This window comes from Vanessa atalanta, chromosome 11, assembly GCF_905147765.1.
Source record: "Vanessa atalanta chromosome 11, ilVanAtal1.2, whole genome shotgun sequence".
Taxonomy (NCBI): Eukaryota; Metazoa; Arthropoda; class Insecta; order Lepidoptera; family Nymphalidae; genus Vanessa; species Vanessa atalanta.
Window position 1 is genome coordinate 1,206,886 of NC_061881.1, and position 18,015 is coordinate 1,224,900.

The 18,015-nt window shown below is 30.3% G+C and overlaps 1 protein-coding gene across 2 annotated transcripts in view; it reads left to right on the forward strand.

Moving 5' to 3' along the window:
- The window catches only part of LOC125067413 (adenomatous polyposis coli protein-like), a 61,512-nt gene that overhangs the window by 27,812 nt on the left and 15,685 nt on the right, over positions 1-18,015 (forward strand). The window lies entirely within an intron of this gene.

Here is an 18,015-nt window from a genome sequence, read left to right on the forward strand (position 1 = left end):
TAATACATGAGACCTTTTTCGAAGACGATTAGTTTTTAATTTAATACAAATTAGATAAAAAGAAAACTTTGAAGTTTCACAGTTTAATTCAATTTTGTCTTTATTGATTTAATTGATAGTATTTCTTACAAACCACCTCTCAAATTAATATATTATGTGACAGGTGTTAAACAATTGATCCAGTGACAGTACTAGCGCGAGTGAGTCACAAACCAGAATAGCGTGGCGCTTGAGTTTAAACAGGTCACAGTTATAAGTAATCATAACTCCGCTATGGATGGTGTTGTGCAAACATACGGACTAGACTAAATATGGAACGCGAATTATTAGTAATTAATTTAACAATATACAATAGGCACAGAATTTCCAAACGAATTTGTGTTGTAAGTTAACTTTTTATTGGAAATAGGAAGTGGATTTCGGTATAAAAGTAAATTTAAAATGAAAATTGTCGCCGTAGCTTTTAAGTCTTATTAATCTATTAAGTGTGTTTTTTTAATTTATATTTATAACTATAAATAAAAATTAGTTTAAGCCCCAGACTCGTGATTTTGGTATAAATAGTATCCTATCTTTGTATTCTCCGATACACTTTTACATTCATAATTATTAGAATCTAATGTATTATCTACTCGTATCTTCATTTAATGTTACGTTACGAAGACGCGGTAATATTGTATCTAAATTTAATGGTTGAAATATGTTTTTAAAGAAATATTAACACAAAATAGTATGAGAGAATGTTACCTACGCTTAAAACGGTCTTGTTTCTAGATAGCCAATCTTCATTTCAAACAAGTTTTTTACTATGGGATAGCTTAAACCACAACGTAGGTTTAAGTGATAGTTACATGCCTTATACAACAGACTATCTAACTCTAATAGAAGATTCTAATAACACTTAGTGAGTCTAACTGTATATTCCAAACGATTGAACCCACTCGGCTGCATTGGCTGTCTAATCTCCGTTTAATGAAATGCTGGTCAAATTCAGATTTAAAAATTCGACGTTTAACTGAATATTCATTGTTCGGTTAAAACCGATTCGTGACAGGTGACCAATGAGCGTTCAGTAGTCGTTATTAGTTAATCGGACTTTAATTAGCGTTTCGAAAATATAAAAGGTTGTAGTGGTGTGAAAATTTTTGTATCAATATTTTGATAAAGAAAATTTTTGTATTCCAATATTTAAAAAAAAAAATATTTTTTTTCTTCAGAAACGGTTATATTACCGCTGTATCGATAACCTCCTTATAACACGAATAAAATATAGACAAGTTGTTTGATATAAGTATCTTATTTCTCTACGATTTGTGGTAACATATAAAGAAACATATATCTTGGAACTTTCTTCGAAATTGTTCCTCTAATAAAAGACGGTATATAGTTTATTTTTACTTTCTAAAGCCGAATACGTCGGATGTGTACGTAACATCCCATTGTATCGGACGACGTTATATTTCATGTTCTATGTTGATATGTAACGTATGAAATTCATCTGGAGAATGTTCTGGAAGAATCTAGGGCAAGTATGTCTTGGTATGTGTTTGTTTTTGCTTACAAAATTATTTCAACATTCGTTATTATAACAGATGTTTATGGGCTGTTCTATGATTTTATAGTCAACTAACTTATCGTGGCCTGGTAGATTTTAGTTTTCCATCTGGTACTATTGATAAGTGGTTTTATTGTTATGTCATCGACTCCCGTTATAGCTATTACTCCCGTCGAGAGATAAGACCGTTGTTTTGGTCTAATCGTAAACATATGAATAAATAGTTTCTTCAAAATCTGTCACGCGATTTATAGTCATATAATACAGATAGATACAAGATAGAGAACTGATTAACCGTGAATGTGACTGTCTGTCTGTCTGTTACTGATGAAATTGTGTATGAAGCATCGGATATATACTACTTTTTATACATAAAACCATAACCCTGCCCAAACAAGTATAATAAAAATGGGTAATGGTATTCGCATTTTTATTTGTTTATAATGTGGTATTATATTTAAAATAGCTAGAAATTTCATACTTTAATCGGAAGTTGGAACTACATAGTGACGGACTGGTTTGAAATTATTCATACAAAAATGATAAGAATGCAAGTTTATGGGGATCAATTTCTATCGATAGCGTTTAAATATTTTACATTCTTCACATTACCGACCGGTACTAGTCACCGGATATGGGTTATTTTCCATTTCGTAATTACAAAACTCCACTATACTCAATGATAAAGTAAAATGTTTAGCCTACAAACAGTTACAACTACGAAACACATTTGGCCATCACTCTTCCTTAATTCTTGTCTAATTATATTGTCACAATATTTAGTAGGTAAATAAGTATTGATTTATACCTAAAGTACATGTGAATTCTTACTTTTTTTTTGTAAATTGTGTTTTTAGATTTAATCGTTTAGTCTAAAAAGTAAGTTTTAAAAAAGACTGCCTATTGAGATTCTTAACAGTTATTTTTCAATAGATTCCACATTATGACCTTTGACATCGTTATCGTTATGTTAATATAAATGTAATAGCAGAAGTCAATTTTAATAAAATAAATTGACTTGAAAAAAGATGATCTGTCAAATTAAGACAGATCATTTTCTTTTAAAAATAATCTTAATAGTTATTGTCAGTTAATTTTATTTTTAATGTTCTCGCGTCTCAGTCCTTTTAATATAATATATACTTTAAGCGAATTCACTTCAATATTTTTCGGATATATTCACTATCTTTATAAAATGCCCTAAAATTATTCTCGGTATAAAAATTTACGCAGTAAATTCCAATGTTACTGCATCCCACAATTGATGAATAACAACTACTGGCGTTATTTTATAACAATAACTTAACAAACACATATTGTAATTTTTTATTGAAAGACTATAGATACATACATACATTTTTTTTCTATCTGCACATAATTTGTAAAATATTTTTAAATAAACCATTAACAAATAACGTTTATGCGCAGACGCACTGACACCGTTCACCCGTGTGACTCACCCGTTGGAGATTATAATTTATTTTAGTGTGAAGGTTAGCGCAAGCAATTAATGACTAGATATTTAATCATGAGTAATTCCTATGGGAAAGTATACTCTTTAAGCGAATGATACGTTGCTTTCTTGCTTTCAAACATGCATCTTTATTATTAGTGCAATAAATCTCAATCTAATTTTGCCGGTCTGAAGTTAGCACAGTGCAATTTTATTTATTTATATTATATTGTTCGAGAAACTACTTGGTTGATATATACATGAACACAATAAAATAATTGATTCTATCCTCCCAGATGTAAAACAGCATGCAAAAATATAAAAGTAACTTTAGCTTACCAGCACATCAGTATAGTTTATTTTTTTACATACTATAGTAGTGGCTTGTAACAAGATTCTATTTTTTAATGCAACAGATCCGAACATATCTCTACTTAGAGAGAGATTATGAATCTTATGTTATTTGATGAAGATCCGTAATCACGTCTATAACCTAAGTAATCGCCCGCATCGCAAACTTGTTTGTAAAAACTAAATCTGCGCAGCCACTCGTGACTAATATCTGACTGGCTTAACGATATTAAGTTTTATTTTCATTGTATTTTTTTTAAGTGAAATTTCTTTGGGTGTGATGAGGGAACAATTTCAAGGTCGTATTCAAGTTTCGAATGGCCGTGTGCGTTGAACGCTACTGGCGCAAAAATATTTTACTTAATACCTAGTTAAAATATATTTGGTTATAATTTTTTTATAAAATATTATTTTATCAGGTTTTTTTTAATCTTCTAAGTTATTTGAACACTATTCATTTTACTTTTATAAAATAAGAAATTCTTATTAAATCAGTGTCTTAATTTTTTTTATTATTATGAAATAATTAACGTAATACAGTTATGTAATGTGCTCTTATTTATTTATATAACATAAATAAAAACTATTATAAAAATTTAAAGTAACTAAATTATAAATTAGTCTATATTTTCCCATCATTATATATTATTTCATAATCATTAACAAATTGTAGGAAACGTGTTATATACCTAGTTAAAATTGTATTCGTTATGTCAGTAACAGTTTCTTAAAGTATGTGCAACGATGTTATTGTTCAAAACTCAAACTTTTTGTCGCTACATCTGTAATCAGTTACAAGTTACAGTAGCGGGAAACATTTATACGGAACTCATTTATATAATCGTCACAATAACATCAAATTATTCAACAATAACAAGAAGCTAATAAATTTAGTCGTTAAATTATAACTATTTCAGTCGAAGAAAGAATAAATATTAACATACAATTTGTTAACAGCTACACTGTACACTATTATCAGGTCTTGATTAATATTTTTTTTATTTATAACAATATTCCACGTGACTAATATATATGAAAATTAATTTAATTTTCAACAATTCTGAGCTTTGTCAATGTTCAAAATGCAATTTTTTTGCAAATCCATTATGAATAACATTGTTTGGAAGGCATACTTCCTGTTTGATTCCATTGAAGTTAGTATTTACAAAAGTCAGCAGACGTCGCTTGCGCCTTTTTGTGACCAACTATGTTAACTCCTTGAAAATATACGTATAAATGTAACTTTAATGGTAATTGGGCAAACGGTATTATATTATGTGTATATAACTACCTACCGGTACCTGTTTCGCACGGATAGAATAAGGGTTTACATATAATGTTTTTTATAAAAAGAAAACATACAAAGTAACAAATACAAATTATCTATACATATATAATAATAATAAAATTGGAGTGTCTGTTTGTAATATTAAAATAACCGCTTTTTATTGAATGCAATATGTATGTACTGGCACGGCTGGACCGATTTTGACGAGACTTTCACTGGCAGAAAGCTGATGTTATAAGGAATAACTTATGTTACAACAATAACTTTTTTGTTGAATTCAAACGCGCACGAAGTCGCGGGCACAGCTAGTTTATTATATAATTTAAACTTTATTTATTGCATACGTAGGTAGAAGAATGATTATAAAGCTTAAAACCTTGTCTGTTACACAAGAGACGCAAAACCCTGAGTGACTCAGTGGCCCAAGCGAACCGGTCGCAACAAAAACACACTCCTTATTTGTAAGTTGCACGTCAATTTTGTTAAATGTATTGTTGAACGCGAGACGAGTTGCGAGTGCAGTCAAAAATGTTGATGTTTTTTTTTTTCATTTCGATACGTGCACCCCGTAATGATTTCAACTTAATACTACTCAACTAATTAGAAAAATGATTTCGTCGTTCAATTGTTAATTATATTTATTAATTCATTATTTAAATTGTATGCAAGCAATATTTGTGGCAACTTCAACCGTGTGCAATTGTCTATTTCCCCCCTCGTCTAAACTTTTATATAAATTTTATTTATACTTTTACTCGAATTTACTCTAGGATGTGTAGAATTTGACAGAACTAAAGATAGCTAATAAATGTGCATTATTGAATAAGTTAGTTTTAACAGCTAGCGAACTAAAAATAAAAATCTCGGAAACTACTGGACCGATTTTAATGAAACTTACACTGTTCCCTAAGTTGAAGTGTACCTAATTTGAATTAAAAATAATCAACTCGATATGACTTTTAGTTTTTACAAATTCGAACGAAAATAAGCACACGTGCTCGGAAGTCTAAATGGATCATTGTAGTCGAATATAATTCAATTCTAACAATGTACCATATATACATGTCTAACTGATAACCTCCTTTTTCTAGAAGTCGGTTAATAAGGTACTAAATACCGCCGCGTGTGTACGCATTAAACACAAAAAACTAACGAACTGATTTAACTATACGGTTTCAACTAACGGACGGAGTGATTCATGTGAAAGGTTTGGAATTTATGGTTAAGATTTTGTATAAATTGTCTGAAATATGGTGATTGTTGAAGCTGGTCGATAATAAGAAGATGTTGAGCAATAGAGATGTGTATTTTGCCCGTGCGAAGCCGTGGTGTCTATTGAGATATATAAACATACTTTTATCTGAAATAATATCTCATTACAAATCGAGTATCGTAACAACGTTCACTTTGAATAAAAAAAAATCTTTGAACTTTTAAAATGAAATTTAATACAAAAGAAATCAAGCGAAAGTACACCAGATATCGGGTACTTCAATTACAAAAGATATGACTCTTGATGAATTATTTCAAAAGCATTTTTTATTTGCTTACCAAATACTTACCTTTTGTTTGTCCGTCAAAGATTGTCTCTATTTCAAGTTCCAATCTACATCACTAACATAATAAATCTAACTTTCACTCGATTTCGTAATCAATTTAACGGAATCTGTTGTAATTAATCTTGCACTTTTCATTTAGATCATAAAATCACGATTAATATAAATATTAATGATTCTAAATTTAATACCGAGTCACTTTCATTTTTTAAATTAATTGTATCAAGTTACTATCGTTCATTCATAGACTGCTTTGAAATATATAAAACCTTACCTACTATTAGCAACACGTAGTCTGAAAACAATACTCGTGAAGGTAATTAAGGAGAAGCTAATTAGGTCTACATTTTCCTATTCAGTGATTTAAAAATTAATAATAATACGTATTATGTTCATTGCACAAACAAGTGGAAAGAAAATTTAAGGCTTAACAATATTAAAAGGTCTTAAAAGTATTTTTATTGCACAGTAAAGAGGAATTTAAGACTATAGACTGTAGTAATTAAAGATTTGTTTATCCTAATCATTCGACCTGATAAAATCTACCAACTATTAATCAACAAACATCAAGCAGTCCTAACAATGTTATTTACGAGTGGAATACAAATATTGTGATCGTTATCGTATCCACTGTCTATTTACCAGGTTACGACCTATTTCGCTTATATGTATCGTACTACAAACAGACTAAAGGTAGTCTTCGTATGTCCAACCTGTCGCCAGCAGCGACACCACGACGCCTTCCAGTTAATGATATAAATATAATAACGGACTACGCTATCCGTGTAAACCTGAAGGTTGAAAAGAAAGCGCAATAGTTTATTACCTAACGTCTGCTATATCTGTCCTTTTCGTTAATATGTTTAAAACGAACACATCGCGTGGTTTGTGTATTTTGCTAGCAATGTCCCGGGCTTCCTACGCTCCTAATTTATATGCACCATTCAAACCGTCAGGTCCGTATTCGGTGACTAAGTAACTATATGAATTGTTATTGCAATAGTAGAAGTCTTTGTATGCTTATAGCTTATTATTTCTGATTTAATTCGAATATATTTGAACATCTTTATTATATAAGATTTAATAGTATCGTATAAGATATGTATGTGTAACAATGCCCTTATTTTTAAAGAAATGTTAGTACTATGCATTTCGGCGGCATCGCTCGCGTTTTAATGGTTGGTCGTCAAGTGTAAGGCATAAAAAAAGTAACTTGCTTGATACTAAATTTCATCAAATGCGATTCAGTTGTTTGCCTGTGAAAAAGCAACAGACAAAAAGAGTTACTTTAACATACATATTTTGATAATATTGATATAATGCCAATGTAAATGAACAATCTGTTAATAAAAATAAAATGTTAAAAAACGAATTACATATAAATTAAGTCTCGCCCATACCAAGAAGCCATCCAACTATGGCACAGGGCCGTCGAGTTTTCTTGCGTAACCTCCTCTGTTGTTTCACATCTTTGAATTGAATTTTCAACGAATTTAATGAATACTCGCATTCAATTGATTATAAAAAAAAAGTTTCTCCATTATTTAAACTAGTTTTTGTATTTACATAAATACTAGTTACTATACCAACTGTAATTGTAATAGGTCCTTTTTTTTGTACATATTTGCCTCTCCAGTGCTTTTAAAAGAAATTTGATAGATGATAATGATAATTCTTTTCAACATTTACTATTGAATCTTAACCGACGATTACGGGTTCAGACCCAAGTACCATTGAATATTTTATTGTTGTTAATTCATTTCGTGAAGGAATCTTGCTTTAGTTTAATTTGACAAAACTCCGGAACCAGCACAGCGGTACTATAGGTTCCAAAATCTTTTCATTTGGGGAATAGACTTTAGCCCATCCTTTACGGTACTTATAAAAGATTATTTCATGAATAATCTCGGTGATACTGAAATATCATAATCTTGATATTCCTCGCAAACGATCAGTAACGACTATCCTATTGCTAAGAATCAAATTAACCCCAATTCTTAAAGTTTCTCAAACAAATGATTATAAACTCCTTAATTATTCAATGTGAAACGCCTATCAATAGTCTGAAATTCAGGCCATTACTTCCTCGGTACCTTCACGCTTCGTTATTTTAGATGTCGACACCATACTTGACCTCATCCGGTTGGATATTACAAAGTCCTTCCGTTTTACGGGAACTAAGCTAACATAAAGTGAAGCCTTTTAACTCAATGCCTTTGGACTCAATGAGATATACTTTAGATAATTTATGAGTAAGGTTAAATATTTCAATACTATGGAACTAAATATTTTTTATAAACAATCACATTGCTATTCAAAACATAAATATGTTTTTAAGTATCCTGTAGCCAAATTTTGATCGTTATATTTGGTGTAAAATTAAATGTAAAGCTACTACCGGTTCTTAAGACAGTCTTTTGCAAATCAAACTGCGACAAGGAATTAATTTTAATCATATTTATTTTATTGTCCCTATATACAATTCAATTTATGTACCAACCAATGTATGCAGGACAGTCAACTTAACTAATCAATATGCTTGCAATCTTTTATATAATATACTTCGTCGATTAATTATTTTGAAATGTACAGTTCAAATGACTATTTTCAAGTTCTATATGAGAAGCTTAATTAGATCCAAAAGTGCCTCCAGCATTACCATTTTCACCTTCTATCAAAGAATTCATTGCATTGTTCAAATCTATTGTAATCAAGTTATATAGTTACCTCTCGCATTGTGATGGAATTGTCTAAAAAAAACCGTAATCTTTTTAGCCGTATTATCTGCTAGGTGATATACAAATGCAACATACTTAAAAATAATAACTACATAGTTAGTTAGTCGCTTTCGACTAACTAACTATGAAGTTATAATCGTTTCTCCTGTTCAGTTGTCAAAGTCATTATACTAAGAAAATTTTCATCGGTATTATTATTCGTTTTCATATTTTAATTATCATAAAACTTTACCGTGTAGATGATTGTTTATCATTATAATTGCAACATAGCATAAATCTAATTCATTAAAACATTTAACAAACTAAGTTAGAAATAAGCACATAATTCACATGTTTGTGTGTAACGATAATTTTCGCTGTTTCACATTCAAGTGACTATAGAATTTCATTAAAAGTAAAAGTAACGCGTAATGTTGTATGATGATGAAGAGAAACAGCTAATTTACGTGGCGAACGCAATGCGAGAAATATATAACGATCTGGATCACTGGATTTAATTCATCATTATTTATGTGATTATATATTCATGATTATAATAATCAAAGAAAGCTCTTATTAAATTAAACAGTTACCGTAACAAATTGAGAGTACCGAGAAATATTTTATAATTTTCTGTCTATCTATCTACAAGTTGCAGCATCCCTCTGCTGAATGTAGACATCTCCCAAGTTATGCCAACAGACTTTCGTCTTTCGCATTCAGTACGGGTCAAGCCACCGTCTCTGGGTCCTATTTATCTTACAAGGCTGTTTTTATAAACACGATTAAAAAAAATGTTTAATTGAAAAATAATTTGTTGTTTGTTTCACATTTGTTTTTATGTGTTATATGACATTTCCGTGCCTTTGATGTATGTTTAATTTGTATTTTTTTTTTGTTTCTTATTTTTGTGTGCTTGCATATTTTTATTACCAGATATATATAAAGCTAAAGTTTAAAATCTAATGTATAGTTGAAGTTGAAAATCGAATACAGCAAATGTAATTTAATAAACAAGCCGCATGTATGCCATATAACAGCGCTCACTTTCATTTTATCGCCGGCTCGTCTTTAATATAATTGCTTTGAACAACTTAATTCATTTCGTACTTTTGAATAGAATTCGCATGTTTTTCCTGTTACGTTAATCTCTATCTTATAATTATGTTAACGTCGGGGCGATGAACTCAATTAGTTTTTTTTTTTTTTTAGTTTTTTCTTAATCGAGGCCACGTAGTAAATGTTAATTGACTCCAGTTTCAGAAACGATGATCAAAGAAAAATTATTTTATTTTAATCTTATTTGTAATTGGTCGATGGAAGCCGATGCCGGAATAGACGACCAATGACCGTTCAGTATTTAGTCGGATTGGTAAAACTGGCGTCAGTCAGCGTTTAAACAGTCTCAAGTCTAAAAAAAAGTAGATATATTGTCAAGTAATTGTCTCATTATTCGACATTAAATTATATGTATTTTTATAAAAGTTTTATTTTAGCGTTTTTTGTATACCTTCTTATATAATTTTATGAAAATCAAGTAAAAATGTTATTATTATTGATAAGTGTCTGAGGTTTTTAATGTTTAATAATTTATATACACACAAATAAAATAGAATATATAAATTTTATGAATATATATTACGTTTTATGCAGTAAATATATACATATGTCTTGAGATTTCGTTTTCCATCCGTGTTACACGAGCTTATTGTTTTAGTTTTTACTTTTTGATCTGTGCATTCTCACATTTTCATATTATGTCGTTATGTCTATGTGAATTATTACCCTACTTTATATAACTTCTAAGCATTATTTCCTGGGTAACTTTTTACTCATATAGAAGTAGCTATTCTGTAAGAACAGTCTCGAATATTACGTGAAGTATCAGAAAGTGATAAGCGACATTATTTATAATAATCATAATTATAAAAGATACACGCATCAAAGTATTATATCATCGTATGTCGATTTTAAACATTTCACGAGTGAGATACTAAAGCCTGATATTACCTTTATATGCCTCCATAAAGCAACAGTGACCGCGTATATTAAAGGGCATTGTGCGAACTCATCAGTGTCGTTAACAACGCCTTTATTAATACAATCATTAAAAATATATGTAAATATTTATCTATATACAGATATAAAGTAGCTATGTTAAGTTTTGGTTTGAACGGTACACGTGCCAGTGTAATTGCTGTTAGCATGAGGTGAATCCTAGGACCGGACATGTACCTATCTATTTTCATTCAAAAGGTAATTCATATCAGTACAAAGAAAAATTTAAAACCATATAAAAACTAGGTACATTATTGTTTCTTATTTTTTATGTGGCAAGTTTTCTATTTCTGTTGGCACTACTTACTAAGATGTGCGATAATCGTAAATCAGTATAAAAGTTTCTCTTTTATTACCTTCTGGTTTCAAAATGGCTTACTTTTCTTTAACGGCTATTATGCAACATTTTTCTGTTGGTTATTGATAGAAATAGGCTTAAAAAAATTTAATATTAAAATGTATTATTATTTATAAATGGATCCGAGAGCACGTTGAATACTAATTTTAGTATGTATGTGTTTTCAATGTGCAATTTTCGATAATGGTTTCAAACTGATGAGTTCATGTGTATGTTTGAAATAGGTAGGTAATATAGGGCTCTTCCAAATCACAAATCTTGTGTTAGATAGACCATTATTTAAGAAAGGTTGCAAACTCAACATCACGCTACGATCTAAGGGAGAGGAGCGATGAAATTGAAGGCGTGTGGAACCGCGCGGTGGAGCTTAGTGAAACTAAAGTAACATATTGTAAACGACCCGCTGCTGCCTTCTCTTCTTTCAAAGAAAAGATTTAAAGCTCACTTGACACTATTCTATCATGCTTTGCATTGGATGTATGTAAAATACTAGCATTTGCAATTATTATACGTTAAAAAAGCGATTTAAAGCGAACTTTTGCTTCTAAAAATGAACCTGCTATAGTAACAGCTGTGAATAGCATCCATTGTTCTCAGGTTCACAATGTATTCTTAAGATGCTAATCACGCGGTCCTCGTTGTAGTCATTTCGTATCATCGGTTAAGAATGTTAGATAATGTTACGTTTGTTAATAAGTAACATATCTGGATGGATTGTCTCATAATTAAATATAGTTTTAGAATTATAGCAACATATTTTCCATCAATATAAAATACTATTATATGTAAGAAAAATTTAATTCGTGCTAAACATGGTCAAGATTGATCAAGAATTAATCTTAATTTTTTAAATTATAAATGCAAATGTCAATAAGAGAAATAATAAACACAGATTATATAATGATTGTTAATGCGATTAAATATTAATCTTATTGATTTAAAGGCAAATATATGATAAATAATTTTGAAGCTGTTGAATCCTAAATTAAGATTTTAGTACAATAATTAAATGTAGCAAAATGTTCCAATAATAACGTAGAAATATTGTTTTTATAATGTATACACTCTCGGAAATAGTAATCGTATTATTATGAATAATCCATATGTTTATAATTTTCCAATCTTAATTTTTCTTTGTTGTTGTTTTATTTTTGTGCATGTCCGTAATACTCAACGAGACTTTTAATACTACTTTATACTGTTGAGAATTACGGTTGAAGACTGACAGCACATTTACTGCGTCAATGTTGATAAGCCGATTAGCACATGTCATTTGCTTTTCTTTAAATGATAAATAAATATTAAAAATATATATATATATATTTCTAATAAATGATCATAGTCTATATTAGATAATAATCATATCATATCATAATCATCGTGGTATATCTATATCTGTTACCAGCTATGAATCAAGATAAATCACGTAATAGTATTTATTGATGTAATGACTTGTCAAACGTGAAAGAGCGAGGTAAGTACATATAGTGCTCTGCAATGCGGCGACGCAGTTTCCCTATTTCAAAATTATTAGCTTATTAATAAGAGTATTATGTCTTGATCCCACTAGCCGCCGTTTTCGACTTTATATCTGTTCTGATAAAATACTGTTCAATGACAATAATGATTATTTTAATATAATCAGTACTAATATTAGTAATAATCAGTAATTCATTAATTCATATTTATACATATAATATATAATTCATATAATTATATGTATATTCAATTATACATATAATTATTTAATTCATATTTTTGCATTTTGTTATGTTAACAGTCAAAACATCTTTATGATGTTAAATGAAAAATCAAACGGGTAAAAAAAAACATTTTATATTTAATATTAGCATTTAAGTTAAATTAAATTCATGAACATACAGTATTCCTTTGCATAGTGTTTCTTTATAAATATTTGGGTGAAAATAATACATTTCGAATGAATAGTGAATTTCATGTGGGTTTTTTTTTTGTAAAATTCAAAAATGAATTAAACTAAAACAATTATTGAGGTCGAAGGAAACAGAGCAAGTAACGAATATAACGTTATTCGTAACGATATGACATGATGCTTCGTGCGAAATGAACTTTTTCTTTTCGTCACCGTTCCCCAGACAGCGGTGGAGGTAGCGGCGTATTGTTCGCGATTCAATCGATCTTTCGATCGAATGAATGATTGTCTTAATGTATCTCACTTTCACTCGCCGTCTTTGCTACTTTTTAAACTGTTTATTTAGTTAAAAATTCTATTATATTTACGTAATTTTTACCATAATTATTTTAACTATTATCAAATTAAATTGGTATGTACATAATTCAAGTAGGCTCATGCGAGAACTTTTAAGTAGTCAATTTACAAGATTAAATGAAATTCAAAGTTACCACCTATTTGCAATGTAGATTCAAGCCAAAACACTACTCTTTTCCAACAATTAAATTACAAAAACATTAAAATGTGTTAAGATTAACATAGAGTTGCTAATAATTATCATTCAAATTGAACGAGTTTCAAATTTCATCGCTCACGAACGGAATACACGATATCGTTTTGTTCTATTAGTGTATGTTAAATCATAGTTATATTGCTTCTCATTAAGATTCACTCACCTTAGGGTTGAGCATGAACTCATCTATCACGCTTGCGCCATACCGTGTACGCGTTTCACTCCAATTACCATAATAGTTGGGTGCATCGCAAAATTCCATAACATCACTTTCACCGTTTTCTGTAAGTGTTCGGTTTGCTTTCGTGTATCTAATGGCTGGCTTTGTGTGATGAAAGAATTACATTTGATCGCATTATATTCTTGCTATTGTCGACTTCGATTTTTTTTTTAATTGAATATATCAAGCTGAAATATTTCAGCTTGATTTATTCAATTGATTTATATAAATCTTGAGCGTGTGACCTTCGTTTTGTATTCGCCTGCACGATATGAAAATCTTTATTCATTGTTAATTAATTGTTCTCAATTTAAACTAGTCCGATTCATGCGGCTTCGCCTGAGTGCTATTTACTATGCTTCTTTAATAGAACATACATATTATCAAAGAAGTTCTTAGGATCCATCTTTGATTGAAGTCATAAATTATTGTACCGTCAAATAGCAATATTTTGGCAGTGTTCCCGAGTGGAAGCGTGAGTGAGTCAGTGTAATTACAGTCTCTAGAGACGTCGTTAGTATCTTGGTTCTCATTGTTAAAAGCGCGTTGGCGGTCGGTTTAAGTAAACGTTGATATGACTCGTAAGAAAGTGTAATGTAATCGTTTAATATCGATAGCGACAAATGAGAATCTCCTTAAGTTTGTTTATCCGGTTCTTCTCGAATCAAGTTGTTTTTTCCGACAAGGTGATAGTTTTTTTACTTTGACTACGATAACTATGGGTAATGCTTCTATAGTGGTAGTGTTTAAATATTGACGATTCGAAAACGCTTAATTGTAAAATTAATTCGTTTCATTTGATTGATTTATATAGAATAAAGGAATTTGAATTTACCACCAGTCTGACCATTTGTCCGACTGTCTTCTATTTAAGAATAATGTTTTAATGTACATGTGTGTACGTTTTGTATACTAAAACCTTTTTATACTTGTCAGTATGTCTAAATTTAACCGTGTTCAGTTTCAGTCAAATCTTCTAAATATAACTCTTTGACTTCCTACTCTGTGTATTTTTTTCACAGCTCATGTTCATTCATTCGTGTGTTTGTGTTTTTTTCTCGTTTTATTTTATTGTATTTTTGTATTCAAAGTTAAAGCCAACTTAATTTGACTTAACATTTGGGGTAAAAAGTGTTATGTGGCGGTAAATCCATACTAATATTATTAATGCAAAAGTAATTCTATCTGTCTTTCTGTTGCTCTGTCACGGCCGAAATCTCTGAACCTAATTTGATAATGTTTGGTATGAAACAAGCTTGAACTCTAACTACTTGACGACCAAAGCCTAAAACGTGAGCGAAGCCACGGGTGACAACTAGTATATAGCATATATAGTATAGTAGCGACCCGCCCCGGTTTCGGCACGGGTGGAATACTGATACTAAATATATTACAGAATGTCTTACAACGTTCACAGTTTTTCAGTCATTAGACAATACTAACCGCTATGTCCCTGCATTTTAAATCCGCTCCAATCGAAATATCTTCGAAAATATTCATTTAAATTACATGCTGTAAAGGGTTATATTAATCTATATTAAATGCCCAATGTATTTATGGTACTTTATTGGATAGGGATTAATGCCGTATTGCTTAAAATCGCTTCGAAAATAAGCCATTATTTCTCGTAAAAAGTAAAGGATAAAAAATGGTTGTTGTGGGCTATCCCTAAGAGGTAGACATATACCATCGTGGACTTTGAAGACCTTTTTAAGGTGTACAATACTGTAGTACATTATTTTGATCTATCTCGTAGGGTTGAGCCCGCGTTTGCAATGTAAGCGCAAAAAATGTGTTTATTTACGACATAACTTTAGAAACTTCTAAATTAATCAGTGTTTCTCTACTATTATACTAATATTGTGCATGTATTAAACATATAAACCTTCCTATTGAATCAATCTATCTATTAAAAAAAACCGCACCAAAACCCGTTGTGTAATTTAAAAGATCTAAGCATACATAGGGATGTAATGATTATACAATTATTTTAGTATAATTGTTTAGTTCTCTTATTAGAGGTAATAAAGCCTTAGCAAACTGATAAACTAGTTAATGATTATGAAATGGGTACATAGAGCGTATTTGTTCTTTATTCGCACGTTACATAACGAAAGCCTGTAATTTTTAGTGAAATGAATAGCTTCTCCTTAGCTGACCTGCACTTAACTTAATTGAATGCGATCACTAGAATCAACGACCTTTAGTTTCACTGTCTATTATATAAGTCAGTTCATTGACCTCGCTGTGTGTGACGGAAGCTTTTATTATTATTTACATCGATAGCTGCGGTTTTAGTACATATTAATTATAAGAAAATACACATATTATATAAATACATAATGTATATATAAGTTGGAGTATAAAATTTCACACATATATAATAGTAGGAGGTTGCTTGTTGATTTTTGTTTGATATTTTGTTGTCTATATATTAATAATATATTTCTATATAAAGTTACTAACTTTAATAAATATAATAAGGTCTAACGTTTAAAATGTCTAGTCCATTGTATTACGTATGTAGAAATAAAAACTGAGACCTGAAGCCACTTAAAAATCTAAGAAAGTTTAAGGGCTATCGAATTATCGCAGACGTCGGATTCAGGTCAAGGGATCTTGTAATAACTGAGTTCGCGGCGCTACGGAAATGTTACCGACCGTGAATAAAAGAATACCTACTATATATTTATTATATTCTGACGAAACGCAGAATATATACCTATTAGAGACAGAGTACAAACTAAAGAAAAAATAAAGTTTTCGAGTAGTTCATTATTTTTAATTACCGACTACGTTATCGATACTATTTATTTTCAAAAATTAACTACTTATATCGGAATCATTTGGGATTGTACCTACCCAGATAAAATCATAGAAAACTATTAAAATAAGCGCTACATGCTGAATTTAGATCATGAAAGATAAAGTTTTCCGATAATAAATAATAGAACCTTGAAGAGCGTTCCATCGTAAACCTCCAACAGAAGATAGTTTCGGAGTAACGTCGAGATTTAATGTATTTTTGTCCATCTGTCCGCCTCGCTGTTAATGTCTGTAACATGTGGCCGAACGATATTATAATCATTATGAGAATGCACGCAGCTTTGAATGTTTTTAAACAATCGGCGGATGCACTTCCTTGTATTGAACGTTTCTGATTATTGAGAAAAAATATACCCTTTGAGAAATCGTCGATCGTTCGCAAATTTTGTTTAAATTCTGTATCCTTTTTCGCAAAGCTGTAGGTATATTTTTGATTTCCAGTGACTGGACGCCATATGATGGTTTGCAAATATATATGAATATATATTATACAAAACATACGTACATACGTTTCATTATAAAAATAATTGGGTCGATATATTTCAACATTTGCCCATTGTTTTTGTACTTTAACGTGAGAATGTGATAACATTATGTTTAATTAGTAGCAAGTAATAGTCTTAACCTCACAGTCTCAACAAAAGTTGATTCCACCACGTTGCTCCAACGGGTGAATATATGGCTGAAATTTAAACGACAGATGCTGGCTTATTATTCCCTAAGCGCAAAACTCTAAAACCTGCAAATCTTATCACCTACTGTCACTCAGACACAGACTGTACAAACAGCTTAGATGACATCATGGATTTGTAACGCGTGAAACTCATTCATAATATTTTGTCAACGCCAATTTTGTCTCGTCAGACGGTTTTACTACAAACAAAGGACTTCTTAACAGAAATCATAATATTATTATAACTTTGGTATCTTTTCACCGGAACAACGTCTCGTTTGATTAATGTTTCTCATCGGTACAAGATTTTACTGTAAATACCGTTATTGATACGTGCTATCCAAATCCAAGTATTCCACTAAATTAGTTAATAACCTAGACAAGATAGAATTATCTTTTCGGAATGAAAGTAATCCACGCGTATATATATAGCTCTAAAAATTAATCTAGTTCAATAGGGGCGACTAAGTAACTAAACAAAGTTTCACTTACAAAATATGATAAATACCTATGACC